Raw genomic sequence first — 17,634 nt, 5'->3', positions numbered from 1 at the left:
TAGGTTCACTTTTTAAAAAGCATTCGAGACTTTATCAGAGCTCTGTCATATGGATGAAATCTAAAGATGCAGTTCATGGTCAGCGCCTTGAAAGTGCTGCGGGCCACCGGCGCACCACAATAAATAACTCTTTAAACTACAAATATTTTGCAGAGTAATCTGGACGAGGAAGGCTGAATTTATCCTCCATCCTAATCATGGTGAATGAACACTGACAAATATGCTCTCTAACAGGCCTCCACACTGACAACCCTCTTTGGATTATAAATTCTTCCCCAAATATAATTTTGCTTTGCTTGTTTTGCAAAACACTGAAGAAAAAAAAAAACAGAGTCTCGTCGTCCCTCTCTGTTTTTCGCCTCCTGAGGTTTCGATGCAGTTTCCTTAAGTAATTTGACAGTTTCACCACATCCAGTTTGGTTTCTGGCGAGTGTCTTGGCTGGGAGCGCCGGCAGAGCTTATTCTGGAGCCTTCCTCGTCTTCTTCATCTACCCCCTGCTACAGCTCCAATGTGTGGTTTTGTCTCTGAGGGTTCTCCAAAGCACATGGCTGCTGTCCCAGTGGGAAAGACGGACAGAGAGAGAGAGAGAGAGAGAGAGAGAGAGAGAGGGAGAGGCAGATGGGTTTGGAAAGAAAAGAGGGAAAGAAAAAATGAAATGACAGAAAAACAAAGGGAGAAGAGAGAGCGAGGAAGTGAAACTACCACAGTTAGGGACACTTGTGCTCTGAGTAAAGTAAAGGACTTTGTTCTTTCCTTCCAGGTCGTCCTCACTTCCTCCCTCCATCCCTTTCTTCTCGAGCCCAGAACATAAGCACCAGATAGGCAGTGAGTCTGACCTAAAGAGGACTAAAGTGTTTCATTTAGCAATTTGTCCTCGTGTTCCGTGACCTCCACTAACCTAACCCAACCCTGTGCTCTGCAATTCACCGCTGGACCAGGGACAGAAAACACTCCCTGCAGCTCTAAGCTGAAGCGCCTCATTGTGTCGCGTGTTGTTTCACCGTCTAAAAGGTAGAAAAACAACAAAGATTTCCAGTGATCGTGACTAAGTCCAGGTATGTTTTCATAAGGTAAAGTTTAAAACAAGCTTGAGCACTTCCGCGGGCCTGTATCTGTTATGTTTTAATATTCACACTGCAGTACATTTATCCTTGTAGAAAAAATTCTGCAGATGTTTTAATGAAATCCCAAATTAAAAGGAAAAGTCCCATACTAATGAGGTCACATATGTAAAAGTTTAATGATGATGAGAAAAAATAATAACAATACCGAGCTCAAAGTTACGTAATGTAGCTGTGTGTTGCAACTGCTATGAGCAGAAAACGTATAGCCAGAGCTATGTGTATATATGTGCCAGGAAAACTATATTTCAGGTGGAATTTTCATTCATATGTAATCTGGCAGACTGTTTCGACAGGGGGACAATTACACGACCTATAAAAAGTCATACACAACGTGGAGTTCAGACCTTTACAAATAGTGAGTAATGATATATTTTCAACCTTTTTGTTGCTTTTTGTTGTTGTTGTTGTTGTTGTTGTTGTTTTTCTGAGCGGTTACACATTTCTCCACATTTTTTTCGGCTGCTAGCAGCTCCCCTCTTTTTCTTTTGTGCGTCACACTGCACAACAACACTTGAAGATCAATTCTAATTACTTCATTCAACTAGTTTTGGGCTTTTTAATGGGTGAACATGCTGCATTACTTAAAACAGATTAACTTCTTCAGAAATATTTTTGACCATTGGTGATATGTGCTAGAATAAAGAATGTGTCCTGGCATTGTTAGGCCTGAGGGGAGAGAGAGAAAGAGAGGGAAAGAGGTGGCGTGGGAGAGGGAGAGGGTGAGTAATTTACACCAGGAAGTAATTATGTAAATTCTAAGCTAGTTTACAGTCCGGCCATAAACTCACTGTGATGTCTGGCTCGCAATAAACATTATTTATTTCTTTGTTTATTAATGCTTCCACTGCTTGTCCTCCCCCATGTCCCCGTGTTGTTGTTGGTTTTTTTGAAGGAAGAAACTAATATGAAACCCAACTGACTGGGGGGCACAACTAAGTTTAATGTTGAAATAGTGTGTCCACGTTTAAAAGTGAAAAGGGGAAGAAAAAAACTAGAAAGGGGGTTTGTTAATGTCATTATTTTTTATGAAACAAACATGAGTCCTTCATGTGGGTTTGTTACATGTGGTTTGTTATGCTTTGTGTTTACTGAACGAAAAGATGAAGTTTCAAAGTGGATATTGAACAGATTTAAAGGCCTCGGGACGCAGAAAAGTGAAAAGTTAAAATGGGACGAGGTCAAAGTTTGCTGAGTTGTGTGTCTACATGTGGACCGATGTCTTGTAATGGGATGTTTCAAAGGTTTCATTTAAAAAATAGGGGAAGAAGAACATCAGCTCTTTTTCCAATTATGAGAAGCAGGGGCAGAAAGACATATACTTGCATGACCCATGTTGAGTTTGTCCAATTTTTAATGGACTGTATCTGACATATTTCAAAATCAGTTCATATTGGACATTTTAGTTTGGATTGTAGCAAAGAGAGCAGGAAAACAATGACACGTGGCACTAAAGTTAAGTTTTAGTTTTTTTCATGAAGTATTCACAGACAAGTTTGCTCGAAAAATAATAAAATACAAAGAATACTAATTAAATTATTCTGAAAGTTCGACTGGAGCAACAAGTGTTTGCCTGCAGGCTACGATTCAGCACCACACTGCAATGTTTTAACCCTGTCTAATACTTCATGTCTTATTTTCAAACATCTCGGTTGCCCTGTCAAAACATCTGCAAACCTCTGCTGGGTGCCAATAAGCCACCTGCTGAAAAACACCACGCCGAGGTTAAAGTACGCAGAGACCCGGCAGCTTGTTTTCAGCCGTCAGGGAGGCAGGATTCCTCAATGACATGTTGTATCCCATGCTAACTGTAACATCCTCCCCACAGGGTAAATAAAAGCTTGATGTTTGTGTGTGTGTGTGTGTGTGTGTGTGTGTGTGTGTGTGTGTGTGTAATCAGAAAGAGATATATGATTTACCCTGCTCAATGGAAGGAGCCTCCAGTGACGTACCTACACCGCTCATGTGTTTAGGCAAAAATCCATGAGTGTGTGTGTGTGTGTGTGTGTGTGTGTGTGTGCACGCGCGCACATGTGCATGCACAGCAGATAGCCTCTGTGTTTATTTAGTTTGAGGTGACAGCAGGAAGGAAGGCAGGTTAACGAGCTGCCGGCTCCAGGCACCCAGGCACATGGTGATTACGCAATCCCAGCCAACTCCTCTTTTTACACACACTCACTCACACACACACACACACACACACACAGATAATGCACTCACCTGGGTAGGGGGAAACAGACGCACTCACAACTATGCAAGCACATTCGAGGGTTCTTGCACCAGCTCAATGGGATTGTGACTCTGCACCACACTTAACAAAACAGCTTCCCTCCTCCTGACACGGATGGTCACTCTGAGGGCTTTTGTGTACAGAACGTACAGAGTAGCATTACTGAAGCTGGATTTGTGATTCCTGCCGACGTGTCCTGGCAGCCCTGCTGCAGATGCGTCTGAAGGAGAAATAGATTCTTAGCGAAGGGATTTGGTGTTGTCATATTGTCACAACACTAGATGGCAATCAGTCAGTCTAGGTTGTGCTCATATCACTCACGCTAAATTATAGTGTTGACATTCTTTCATGCACTTTGTGAAACTGAGCGACAAGGGAAAGTTCACACAAAAATCACTAGCTACTTTTAACGTTGCTGTTTCTCGTTCGTATACTTCTGAAAATAAGCGACAGACTACAGAGGTAGACAATTTGGTCAAATAATTTGCGTTAGTTTTTGAAACAAACGCATCAACACGCACGCATTCCAGTGTAAACAGTGAGCAGATTGTATAATTTGCAGTTGGTGGCTTCCTCGCTGAAGATAAACCAGGGAGAGCAATAGTGAAATGTAGGACGAGATTTTCTTTGCTTGGACCGAAGACAAAGTGGAACTTGATACTGAAACTAAGGGTTAGCAACGCTCAGCGTCAGCTTCACCGTTGGTCGTGGGGTCGTGAATCATAAGATCGAATCAGGAAGGGAATGTGGGAGTCTGCATCATCATTCAAAAAAAAACGTTCATAACTCCAGAGTAGTCTGAACATTAATTTGAATGTATATGCATTACACACATGCAACCCACACGTTCCTCATAGTCGGAATTACTTTTTAAAGTGAGTGTCGTATTTTTTCCGTTTACGTTGCAATTGTTGTTAAGGAAGACAACATATTTCCTCATGTCAGGACCCGTGTCATGAAATCCCATCTACAAAGTATTACAAACCACGCAGTGTTTTGGTGTTAATAAGTCTTACAGTGCATCCTGGATCATTGTCGGGCTCCCACTAATGCAGTTAGCATTACGGAGTTGCCAGCAAGCAGGCGTGCACTTATTCTCACATGTGCACGCACAGAGCTGCACATGTGCACATGCTCACTAACATGTCTACCAGGTGCAGAGTCTGCAATTGTATTTTGGTGCTGTTGAAACGTCCAAACTGTGATTTACAGACCCGACGGCAGGACACAGATTGAGAGGAGGACAGATAGACAGAAAAAGGTGGTAGTGGAAAAGGACAAATTAGTATAATTTATAAATACATGTGTGTGTGTGTGTGTGTGTGTGTGTGTGTGTGTGTGTGTGTGTGTGTGTGTGTGTGTGTGTGTGTGTGTGTGTGTGCTTGTGCACATGGCAATGATGGTCAGCCAAGCAGAAAAGACCTCCCACGTCACCCATTAACACAGTCTCACCTTTGACCCCCTCGCCCAAACTCCACTGAATGGCTCTCTAATGGAGGCCAGACTTTGACAGTGTGTTTGTGTGTTTCCACGTGCACTCGTACTCGGTTCCGTGTGTCCATCTGGATGTGCAATGGAGTGACAGACAAGAGAGGAAAGAGAGACAGAGACAGAGAGAGACAGAGAGAGAGAGAGAGAGTCTGTGAGTACAAAGAAAAACCAACTCCAGAAAGTGGAGGAAGTTTACAGAGCCGACTCCACCGAGCTCCAGGAGCTGCTCTATTTATAAAGACGGCAAACCCTCACTACATGTGTGTGTGTACGTGTACACAAGCATGTCTTCGTGTGCAGTATGTGTTTGTGTGAGGTGCTGAAGTGTATTCGGCATGCACACAACCATGTGTGTGTCTGATTCAGTGCACGCGTGCGTGTGTTAAAATTAATAAATACGCACAATTGAAGACTTCCTGTTATTTGGCGGTGAGGCCAGAGGAAGTTATTTTGTGGTACACTGATAATTTTGGTCAGAACACCGGGCTATAAATACTGTCAGCGCTACGCACTCCAATCCCACCTTCCACTCCTCACTCCGTCCCTCCATCCCTCCCAGAAATGAAAAACTTGTGTGTGCTGCAGGAAAACAAGAGCAAAATAAGCATGCGGGGAGTTGTTTTTAGATTTCTTACAACATCCCTCTCTCCAGTCTCTAGACGTGAAAAGTTTCTGATATGCAAGCATAGTTTCCATGTGACCGTGATGTTTGTATTAGCAAACTGGAAAGTTTTTATGTTGACTTACATTAAAAGTGTAAGTTTCTCTGTCACCATATGGTTTCTTGCTGGCGGTGGTGATTGTTGCTTGCAGCTTCAGCCATTGTTGTATATACAAGACAAGAGATTGTAATATGAAGTCGGAGCAGCGCTACTTCTTCGGGGCAGACTGGAAGCTACGGGGACTTGCTATCGGAAAGTAACACGACAGGCCACAATTTATTCCTGTTTTAAGTGACATTTGCTTTAAAAAAAATGTAAAAAAGTTATTCCCAGCTGTTTACGGATATCACAGAGCCTTTTTTTAAATACATATATATATATATATATATATATATATATGTTAGCCTTTTTTTTTGGTTTGGGTCCCTCGAGAGAGTAGTTAACAGAAAAGAAAATATAAATTGAATAGGGCCAGTGTTATCCTTGAAGGGAAAACCACAAAAACAATGGGAGAGAAAAAAGTGGACACACTCTAAGTGGTTGTCAAATAACCTCATGTTAAAGGGGATTTTACAGCAATGACGACTTTTGTCCGACACAAGTAGTTAAATATTGGAACTCGCTCTGGAACAGATAGTAAGATAGTAGACAAAACAGGAACATGATCACAAACACCGAATGTCCCACAGAGACACACATACATATATATTCACTGCTGACGAGGCCTGCTACACAGGCACACAGCAATGTGGCACTCGGAGACGTACGTATGCGGTCACCTCGTGAGGCATGCCAGGAAATTCTTTCAAGGGCATGTTAATATTCCAGATGCTTTTGAATAAAAACAAGCCTTCAAATCAGAGAGCGGAAATTCGATTCGAACACAGTTCTGCGTGGCGATACAGAGATGGTTATCTCCGCCTGCCTATCTCTGTAGCCGGATGGCTGAGTGGCCACTTAGTGTTTACCTATGATAAGGGCTTTCTGTTTGACTACCAGTTAAGCTGCAGTCAACAAAGAGGCCACAGTGGGGGAACGTAGTATTTATGAAACCTAATTGTTTCTCGTGGAGATTCAGCCGAGTCTGGCTCGGAGCTCTGCACTGCAGACCTAAGGTCAAACAGGGTGGGATAATGATTTATGTGATTTCTCCTATCGCACGCTGGCACAGGATAGGTGCAGCTTTTGCTGTGATGGACCGCACAAGTAACCACAGAAAGTTTAGATACTCTAAAATTGTTAAACATTAACCTTTCACTTAACCTGTTTGTAGCTTGAACATCCTAAATCTACAGACTGATCAGTGAATACATAGCAACCCCCGATTTGATTGTAAACACATATAAATCAAATTCCTAACCCTAAAAGTACATAAATGCACAAGAGAATAGGAAGAGTGTTGTGTCGTGTCCGTCATACTTTTGAAGTCCTGAAAGGTCTGTTCCTCCTCCTCAGACATCTGAAAGATTTCAGTCAAACTGACAAGTGTTTCACTGTGCGATGTCAGTGTCGTCCCTCTCAATCACTCACCGGTTTGTCACGGGGCTCGATCCCCGCAGGCAACATCCAGACTCGCTGTTTACCCATCACACAATGCGGCTCGTTCGGCGGAGGGGCGGCTTGATTGGGTCTGCTGAACGTCTGGTTCTCATTTAGCGTGGAAGCTGGAACAGAGCGAGAAAGAAAGGAAGGAAGGAAGGAAGGGGGTTAGACATGGGGAGAGACGGACACTAAGAGAGAGGTGAGTTGAACGCCTGCCAAACAAAAGAAAAGTCAAAGTTTAAATCTACTGGTAAACGTGGGTCTCTCTACACACGATGAAACGGATCATGTATCCATTTTATTTTATTTATTTACATTGCAAAAAAAAAAAAATACAACCTTCCGCCCCGTTTCCCTTTGCCACGATGCTAAACTCTGCTGATAAGCTGCCGTCCAGGGGAAAGTGCTCGCAACCAACTCCTGATTAAATCCTGGCACATGCGGGTTTCCTTTGGAATATCCTTGACAGGCCTGCATGTCACCCTCTCCTGGCATATCATTAAGCAAACAAGCAAAGAATATATTGCAAGCACAGTCACAGAACAGGTGGAAACTCGGCTACACCTCAACGTGAACCGTCTGCACCTTCATGAAACACAATTAAAACAACAAGCAACTAGATCAGCACATTGCACAAACAGGAAAATTGTCCGTGTCCCATAAGTCCGCATTATGACGCGGTCGTGATATTCCAAGCTAGCAACACAAGCAACGTGTCGGCTGAAAGCTCCGAGTTCACTGATTGCAGAAGTGTGTGTTTATTGTAACTCTCCGACCAACTGTCATCGAACAAGCAGCCGAAGAAGAGCACGAAAAAAGGGTTCATATCAAAAAGTGACACATTTCAAAATACGTCTGGAATCACATGTGCTACGTGCTACACATGAAGCTATGAAGCCACACGGCCTCTGCACAGAGCGGGGAGACGCTTGTGTTCCAAGCACCTGAGTCAGCACATCGCATAAACACGACATCTTTACATGATAATATGTCACCGATGTCAGACTTGATAGCTGCTGCTAGCAACATGCTAACAACACAAGCTACATATCATGCTAACGCCCGGCCTCGGCAGATTCCGACGCTCTCCTTCCTCTTTAACGCTCAGACAAACATTCAGCTCGCCGGCCGCTGGCCAATGTCCCTATCAACACAGTGACGTACATTAGTGATGTCTTACCGTCAAAGTATTTGCAGGAAAAGTTGTGTTTTGATCCATAAATCCAATGCCCGTTAGCTTAGCACAAAGACCGCCTCGTCATCTCAAGATGTTAATCCGCCTGGTCCGTCCTACTTCGACTACACATGCGGAAGTCGCAAGTCAAATGGCGTCGGGGAAAAAAGGTGTCATAGTGGGTTCGCCCCCTCACAAATAGCGAACGGTGTCCTTGGGAGGGACTTTGACGCTCCCCGTCGATTCCACTGGCTCTGACGGTTCTACAGACGTGTCAATCACCCAGCTTGACCAATGCGCTGCTGAGATACAGGCCTCTATGCTTTAAGTTGAGTCTGTTCGAAGGTCTCACGACATTACGTCGCACAACAAAGATCGTTTATGGAGAGACAGATGCTCACCCGTCTTCATTAAAACAGCTCTATTAGATGTAATACACACTTACAGGGACATGTAGGGGAAATTAAATGGGTTTTGCAGTAAGCAACCTCACTGAATGAAACAGATGTGCCAATTTGGCCGTTAGGGACATTTACATTTGTTTCAATACACATATTCAATTTGTGATATTGGGCAGGGTGAATCTGCCTCTTGCAGGAAGAGGTAATGGGCAGGATGATGTGTAACAAAAACAGTAATGAATCCAGCAGCGTCGTTGTGTCAGACAATGGTGGTGTCACGTTCACACGTCCACAACCTCAGAAAAACACAGACACACACGCAGATATTCACCGTCATGCATTCGAAGGCACTGTAAAGACATACAAACTAACACACACTCTTAAAGATTATATTTATATGTGTGTATGTAGCCAGATTTAGGACAATGTGCGCCACATACACACTAACGCACACACACACACACACACACGCAAACACACACGCACACACAGAGCATGTTTATGTGACAGTGTAGAGTTCATGTAATAGATTAGGGATGGTAGAGTCAACAGTTGTGCAGATAGCCTGCTGATAGAGTGTTCTCTAGCTTCCGCTGCCCTTTGTGTACCTAATGATCAAGTGAATCTGTATGTGTGTGTGTGTGTGTGTGTGTGTGTGTGTGTGTGTGTGTGAGTGTGTGAGTGTGTGCCTGGCTCTCTTGTGGTTTTCTGGCTTCACTTCATCCTGGGTAGCCGGTATCGTGGAACTGTTTATCAGCTGGCCCAGGAAACGTTTGGTCCACCTTTGGCTAACTAAGAGCCCATTCATGTAGAAAAAGGCCGGGGTTGCTGGTGAGAAGCAATGTTGCCAGAACCATTGTTGTTGATATGATAAGAGATGCCGTCGGCTGCAGGTAAACTTGGTTATATGACAGTAGAAATATTTTTTTTAAAATATATATATATATATATCACTTTCATCATTTTGTCTTTATTTTCAGTCACAGTCTCTTAATTTTATTCTGAGCTACAATGACGGAATAACAAGAGTACAAGTTTCAGCGAAGTCGACGAACACGGGCGGTTGGAACAGACGGGCAGTTGTCATACTTTTCTCTCTGCGCAGTTTCCGATTGAACAAAGAGCGGAGGAGTCATGCATCGGCGGGGGAAATTGGGAATGTGAAACATGCCAGATTACAGGACAAAACTGAGGGCCTGCAGATAAGCTCGATTGCTTCAACCATGGGAAAAACATGCACTCAGGCCCACACGCACACACACAGACACACACACACACACACACACACACACACACACAAACACACACACACACACATGCACACATACTGCAAAACCCATTCAGATTTTGAACCACCTGCTGCATTCCACAGCCAATAAGTCAGCTACTTAAGGAGCCAGCTTTTAATCAGCCGGCCAGTCAAAGAGCCAGGCAGTAGAGCAACCATCCATCCTGACAGTTAATCAGACAGTGAACCAACCAGTCAATCTGAAAGCCATTCACACAGTTAGTAGGAGCTCACGATTACTCCTGAAAGAATCTGCAAGCAAGTAGCCAGCACGTGTAATGCAACAACAAGCGGAGTAGCAGGGGGAAAGTTTGGAAAATTGCTTCAAATGCTTCCTCATATTTTCACCACAAAATCCTCTCTAATCTGCATATAATTAACTTATCATGCAGTGACACACAGCTAAATATTAGCTATGACAGACGACATGTAAAAGGATAGATCCGGGCAGACGATAGTGCAGTTTTTTTGTTGCAAATACTGCAGACGCGAGCTGAGCATTGGTCGGCCTGTCAGGTCGCCAGCCAGCCAGCCCGCCACCCACACATCCAGCCGGCCAGGACAGGACAAGACCATAGGAAGCCGTCATTATGGAGGAAGCCAGGGCGTCTTAAAGCCATTATATGCCCCTCAGAGGCAGAGGCAGTGAGAGGCAACACGGCTGACTGGAGCACTTCAAAGCAGGAAGAATCCCAGCCACCAGCAGCCTGCATGTTCAAGGGGAAGCGAGGAGTTTGCAGGGTGAGATGGGGGTTACGGGGCTGAGAAGAGATACAAGGGTATTTAAAAAGGAAGGAGAAATGTGATTTTGTGCCGTTTCTAACCTTGCAAGATAGTTTTGGTTTTATCTGCTGAGATTTTTTCTGCCACCTTCGCACAACGCTGGAGATGAATGGATTAATAATTTTAATACTGACAAAAAGGTCAAATGATTACATGTCGAGTGAAGGGGATCCTGAGAAGCAACGAACTCGGAGAGAATGACAACACAGCTGTAGTTTACTGTTTTAGGGCGTCCATAAAAATATGTTTCAGTTTTAAAACAGTATTTTAAAAAGAAAAGATCTGTGTCCAGATGATCTCCATCCAATACATGCAAATACTGGAACAGGAAGTCGATTGTCTATATGTAGTTGGTTGCATAGTTGCAGAAATACTATGGCAACGTTGGTTAAAAATGGACAAATAAATCTAGTGCATAAAAAAAACCACCTATTGCAACTTGATACATATTTGCAGTCATAAAGGTAAAAGTTGCATCTGTACAAGTTGAAAATGGTTGCATAAGATCGCATGAAAGTAAAGAGGCAGAAGGAAAGAGAAGGCCCTGGAGCGAAATGAAGCTGCTTTCAGACATGCAATGAAATCCGAGAACACATATGTCCGCAAATGATCCTCCGGACATTTTTCCGAAAACTTTTACTGCCAAATAAGCAGCGAATCAGCGTCATTACTTTACAGCATATAAGCCAATCCCTTGAACTACGCAAACTTGACGGACTTACCAGGTCAAACGCTACATTACATTTATAAGTAAAACTATTACTAAGGTAGTTTTCAGTCATTTAAGTAATTTTAGAACGGAACATAACCTTTGAAAACATAGAATGTTTTTTTCTTCCTTCTTCTTTTTGTCTGAAGATCTAAAATGAATGAGATGGGATTAGAAATGATCTACAGTGATGATCGTTGTGGGATGGGACGCGACGGGATGGAGCGGAAAGGAAGGAAGTGATGGTGGTGAGTTATGGCAGAGCTTAAGGATGGAAAGTAGGGGGTGAGGGATGGAGAAAGAGGTTTTGATGGAGGGGAAAATGGCCTGGCTGTAGAATAGTAAAACCATAAAACAAGAGGACGGGTTGAACAGTTGAAGGCTTTTGGAACAAAGTGGTGCAGTAACTGATCACTTCCTGCCCCATTTCCAAAACAAAACAGTGTACATACAAAGATTTTTTTTTCTTGTCTGTCTTTACTGTAATTTGGATTATTAAGTATGCCCCTCTATTCCTTATATTCCAGTATTGTCTTCTAGCCCCAATAATCCCAGCCTCCTTCTGCCTATAACCTCTGTTTTGTTGGTTTTTCTTTCCGTGTCAACTTCCCTTCGCTCTCTAATTTCTGAGACTGCCCTCCCATAAAAGAAAAAAGCAGCGGCGGAGGTCGTTTGTGAAAGCAGCATCATTACAACCCGTAGTTATGTTTTATTGTAACTATGACTACCAGTTGTGTGAGACAGCGTCGGTTGTTTTAAGTGAATGCCGACCAAAAGGAGGGAGGAGGTTGGCGAAGATTGATGGACCGATGATGAAAACAACAGTCCTCAAACCTTAGAGGTACTGTACATATAGTATTTTAACTGAAACCTATTTTACCCTGAAGATGATCAACTTGTCCTTGTGCCTAAACCTGAAAAAAAACTTCACCATAGCATTGTCACATCATAAACGGATAGTTATTTATCTGTCAACTATTTTTTTTTTCCATCTCACCCCCTTATCTGTCTCCTCTCACTGTTTTTCCATTTTATTATTTATTCTGTTATGTTTACTAATTCACCCCTCCCCTTCCTCTATACCAGTTGCCCCCCCCCCCTCTTCTCTCCAGCACCTGTGCCCCTGCAGAGGGGGAGTTCCGGAGAAGAGGAAACCCCCAGGGCAGCCAGGCACCTCACAGATGGTTAGCAAATTACACCTTCATTACCTCTCCATTCTCCGCTCCTCTTCCTCCCTTCCTCTGGCCGGCGCTTCACAATGACTCGCTGTTCCTGTGGCACGTCACATCTGTCAGCGGCTGACCTGTCGGCTCATAAAAGTAGCACCTATTTAGGAAACGCTATAGGAAACATTAAAGCTCAATGGTGCCTTTATCTCAATGTTTAGAAGTCCTGCAGTATGTTTATTCATAAATAGCCGTCCTGTTAGGTAATAATTCAAACCATGTCGGCTGGATGATGCACGAGAACAATGAGCTTTCTTTTTGGTCACCCTTCTCGGCTCAGGATTCATTTCCACGTCGTCCTCCGTTGGCCTGGAAAGTGCAAACGTCAAGGAGGTAAAATAATAAAACAGTCTGATAGAGAGCTGCTCACGGGATCTATTAAAACGGAGCACTAATCATGATTCATCGGGGTCTTATGCGTGACCCAACATCAGCCGGAGGAGTCTGTTTTCTGTTATTTCATAGACGTTAGACGATGTGGCTGAAATAAAAGGTACAAATCTCTGCTCGAAGAGACCGACTTGTCTTTTGGAAGAGGAGACAGTTGGTCGTCTTCTTCGGTTTTGATGAAGGCCACAGGAAACTATGATTTGATTAGAACAAGAAGAAGAAAAGAAAAAGAGTCCAAAATGTGGTTATTTGTTGCATTTTGTTTTTCTTCTTCAAACCACCTAAGCACACGAGTGTGAGCGATTCCTGCCAGTGATTACTGCACATGACAATCATGGTTGGAATATTTGGCATTACGGCTGATATCAGTACAAAGTGTACAGCACTGTCCTGGGATGTTGTGGTTTTACGATGCTTGTTTTATTTCAATATATATATATATGTATATATATATTTATACACTGTGTTCAAGGTAAGGATCACACACTGAAAACTGCCAAAAAGTTAAAAACATAAAATGACAAAAGAAGTCACGGAAAGGTCAAACACAAGCCTGCGAAAAAATGAAGGGGTTTCAGTTCAGTTTAGTATTTTTATACTGAGGTTCAACCCGCTCACGGCTGATGGTTAACAAACGGGCAACATTCGAAAAAAGCCGTCATCACCAGACAAGACATATGGGGACACGGAACTCTCCAAGTTGCTCTAATTACGGATCTGCAGCTTTACAGTGTGTGTAGGTTACCAGCTGCTTGTTAATTGGTAATGACCACTGACTGACTCACACACACCCTGTATCTTATTTCCATGCCTCCTCCGGCCCAGCGGGAAAGCACAGGGCCCAGTGCACCCATTAGTCAAGCCCGGGGAAGGCATGGAATAATAATGAACGCACCTCACACGCATGAGCAAGTAAAAGCCCCCACTACCACCATCACCCCCCCACCGCCGCCGCCGCCGCCGCCGCCGGTGAGTTTCCAGGAGGTATTTCCATCATGTCAAACGAATGTCCCTCTCCCTTCAGCGGATCCGTCCATCCTCTGTCATGCTGTTTCCAGCACTGTGACGTGGGGCCAACTGCAGCCGTGACAGGTTGGCCATACGTCACGCAGCCACCGCGTCTTCCTCTGTAGCTGTCGCCGCCGTCGTCACCGCGAACCATCATGGTCACGTCGCCGTATCTAATTGTCCACTTGCATTCGGTTTGCTCATCTTCATGTACACGCTCCGTTTGAGTTCGAGGTTTTCGTTTATACAACCCTTGTTGCCGTAACCTTTTCTTGACATACTTGTTTTCCACTGTCGTGTGATTGCGTGAGTTTATTTTATGCATCGCAGTTGAGCAAACGGACTAATCGGACCAGTCTTGTAGCTGCGGGGAGGGAGCGAGTCGTGCCTCCAGCCCTGGAGTCTGTTCCCGTGCCAATGCCGAGCGCCGTGCTGCGTCTGGCTTGTCCCCTCGTTCCGTCAAAAGGATCAAACGTGAGAGAACTTTCCCGACTCCACAATATCATCATCATCTTCATCATCATTATTATTCTTGTTTAAGGCCAAACTAATAGCATTTGAAGGGCAGTTTGCTGGATCGAGCAAGTACATTGAGGAGAGAGGAAAATGAGACGGAAATGACTTCCTCACAGCTACGCTTGGCAGCTTTGCACACTGCACACTGTAAGGTCTGCCAGTCTGGCAAGTATGTGACAGGCAGAGGCTTTAGCATCATAACAACAGCGACAATTTTATTATTTTTTTTATTTCACCCCCCCCCCCAAGTTTCAGTTTTTCCTTCTGTGTCTAAGTTGTTTTCAGACATGAACTCAGGAAATGTCAAGGAAAATTAGATTACATTAGATTTTCTTGTTGTATACTCACATGGGCTCACGGGGGGGGGGGGGGGGGGGGGGGCTTTAACGAACGCCATCCCCCATAAGCCCCCAAAATGTTTTGCTCGAAACATCGCAGCTCAACTTCAGGAGCAAGTCGGATATTTGGTACGTTTGGAAACTTTGGGAAGTTCTCTGGGTTTTGACGACGTTTCACTGCACTGCATGAGTTTGTTCCTAAAGTGGGGGGTTTGGGCCAGTTGGTTTTTTTTTTTAAAAAGCTCCCTGCATACACGACCTGCATCATGACAACACCAGAGAGGTTGCGTACGACGGACAAGGTGGACGGGCAAAAAGACGGTGGGGGATGGAGATAAAGGAGAGGAGAGCCCCCAGTGGGCCAGAAGTCCTCGGCTACACTGCTGCTGCAGTGGAGTGACAATGAGAGAGGAGAGAGTATGAGTCATACGCAGACCCCTCCCTCCCTCCCTCCCTCCCTCAGTGGAGCTGGGCTACGTCGATCCTGACTCATTCATTCACAGCCGAGTCTCGAGCCCACTTTGGTTGCACCGATGAAATCGTGCAGCTTCAGAGACCATCGCTGCTCTCGTCATGGTGCCGTGACACACTTTGCTGCGCCGCATGCCTGAGCCCCCATTCATAAAAAAAAAATCTTCCAGCCTGTCCAGAGGAAGACAGACACACACACACACACACACACACACAAACACAGTTCCAATCCATTATTTGAATAGATGAATGAGTTGAGGATGCTTGCGTGTCACTGCTAAGGTTTGGTGTTCTGATACCTACTGAGGGCCGCCCACACTGGGAGTATGTTCACCCACAGTACTGTAGCATACTTTCTCCATCTCTCCTCTACCACGTGACTCTCCCTCTCTGAAAGAAAAATCTCCATATCTGGCGATTTCTCCGTTCACAATAAACCCAACTACCCCCCAAACATGTTCCCTCCTCTTCCCTCCTCTCTCGGTGGAGCAGCATCTACCTCCATGTGGTTAGCTCATCTCCTTTTTTCTTCCTCTTCTCCTTCGCTCTCTCCGGTTAGCTCATCTCATCTCTAGGCAGTCGGCTTTGCAGGCAGCTAATTATAGGCTACGCTGTGGAGTGCAGGGCCGGATGTGACAGCACGCTGTGTTTGCGTGTGTCTGTGCAACTCTGTGCATGTGTGTGTTTGTTTGATTGAAGTGCGTGCACACATGTCGCCGTCGCCGTTTGTCTGCCGCAATTTGTCTTCCGGGCCTCAGAGGGGAGTGTGTGCATGCAGAGTATGTGTTCATTGTGATATCATCATGTGTGATCTTCTTCGTCTGTCTTTGTAAGGGGCAGTTTGAGTTTCGTACCCTCAGAGTGTACATCTTTCTGGTCCTTACGGATTTATGAATGAGGGTCCTCGCGAGAATATGAATACAAAAGTGTGTGTGTGTGTGTGTGTGTGTGTGTGTGTGTGTGTGTGCGCGTGTTTGTGTGGACATGCATCCGTGTGCATGCAAGTGTGTGCGTGTGCAGACGAGCCACCAGCAGGATATCCAATCCCAGCCCCTCCTACACTGTACTGCAGCTCTGACTCATACAAGGTGGAGGCAGAGACAACCAGGGTCTGATGACTGACTGTTGTGCATGTGTGTGTGTGCGTGTGTGTTTGTGTGTGTTTGTGTGTGTGTGTGTGTGTGTGTGTGTGTGTGTGTCATGGCCGTACACAGGGTTGGAGGTCTGAGCTCGCGCTATGTGCTTGGTAGCCCCCCAAAACTTTCCCTGATCTACATATGTGCGTTTGAAGAAGTTTGTGGATCAAACGTTGGACAACAGCTTTAAAACCACGTCCATGGGCAGTGGCATGAATTATATATATAGAGATATATACATATATCTCTATATATGTATATATAGATACATATAGGAGAGATGTTGCAAATAATTTCAGCCTTAAGGTTCTTCAACTAAAATCTGTGCATATTAAAAAAAATATGTAGGATTCAAATTCTAAATCAAGGCTATTGATGCAGCAATTAAAATTTGCCATCTACATCTGGCATGAAATGACTTCAGTGTCTGCTCGACGACATGAAAGTACAAGTGTAAATGCCATTGCCATTGTCAGTCCAAACGCAACTACTACAAATGGGCACCGAAATAATAATCGCACGCAACTGCAACAGACCGGAGAGGTACTGTAAGCAGCAGCCGGACAGCTTGCAGCCATTAGACTGTAAACACACGAGGCAGTCCTCACATTATTCCAGACACTTGTGGATGGAGTGAAGATGAGAGCAATCAAGAAGCAAAGCAAAAATTAAAAACCTCTCTGCCTTTTTTTTGGAGCAGGATGTGACACGAGCTGGACGGAGCCATCAGATCTGTCGGCGGGGACACTTGGGGCACATGTAAAAACCAGGTGTAAAATCATATCTATATCAAATCTGGAGTCTTCGTTCGTTGACGATGACCTAATTATCATCATCATAATGCTTGTGTGGAAGTGTGCACAGTGAGGAAGTATTGGAGTTAGACAGTGAGGCAGAGAATGTGCTTTCTCAATGAAAGGCAACAAGGTTGCGTCCATTCATACGTTATAGGCACATACACAGACCGACGGGCGACTGCAGCGGCTTCACACGTAAAGGATGAGAGATCAGCAGTCAATGTGTATCCACTCTGATTCCATGGGAACTCTCTCTCTCTCCTCCTCCTCCTCCCTCTCTTTCTTCTTTGTCGCTCATTCCCTCCTCTGCTGCTCTGCATCTGCCTCACGGCTTCCTGTGTCGTCGCCCC

At 44.5% G+C, this 17,634-nt stretch overlaps 1 protein-coding gene across 3 annotated transcripts in view; it reads right to left on the bottom strand.

The window, feature by feature from the left end:
• The window catches only part of LOC118300637 (rho GTPase-activating protein 26-like), a 149,916-nt gene extending 141,393 nt beyond the window's left edge, over positions 1 to 8,523 (bottom strand). For 2 of the 3 annotated variants that reach the window (XM_035625217.2, XM_035625219.2), the window contains exons 1-2: positions 8,228 to 8,523; positions 7,036 to 7,169 (exon numbers count right to left, since the gene is read on the bottom strand). The gene's annotated coding sequence lies outside the window, so the exon portion shown is untranslated. Of the gene's footprint in view, positions 1 to 7,035; positions 7,170 to 7,386; positions 7,536 to 8,227 lie in introns of all 3 variants that reach the window. The other variant, XM_035625218.2, reaches the window with a different exon arrangement.
• Between the last annotated feature and the right edge of the window lie 9,111 nt (positions 8,524 to 17,634).

The sequence above is a fragment of the Scophthalmus maximus genome, chromosome 2 (assembly GCF_022379125.1).
Source record: "Scophthalmus maximus strain ysfricsl-2021 chromosome 2, ASM2237912v1, whole genome shotgun sequence".
Lineage (NCBI taxonomy): Eukaryota > Metazoa > Chordata > Actinopteri > Pleuronectiformes > Scophthalmidae > Scophthalmus > Scophthalmus maximus.
Note: the sequence above shows the minus strand (reverse complement) of the source record. Positions and strands in the feature narration are given on the sequence as shown.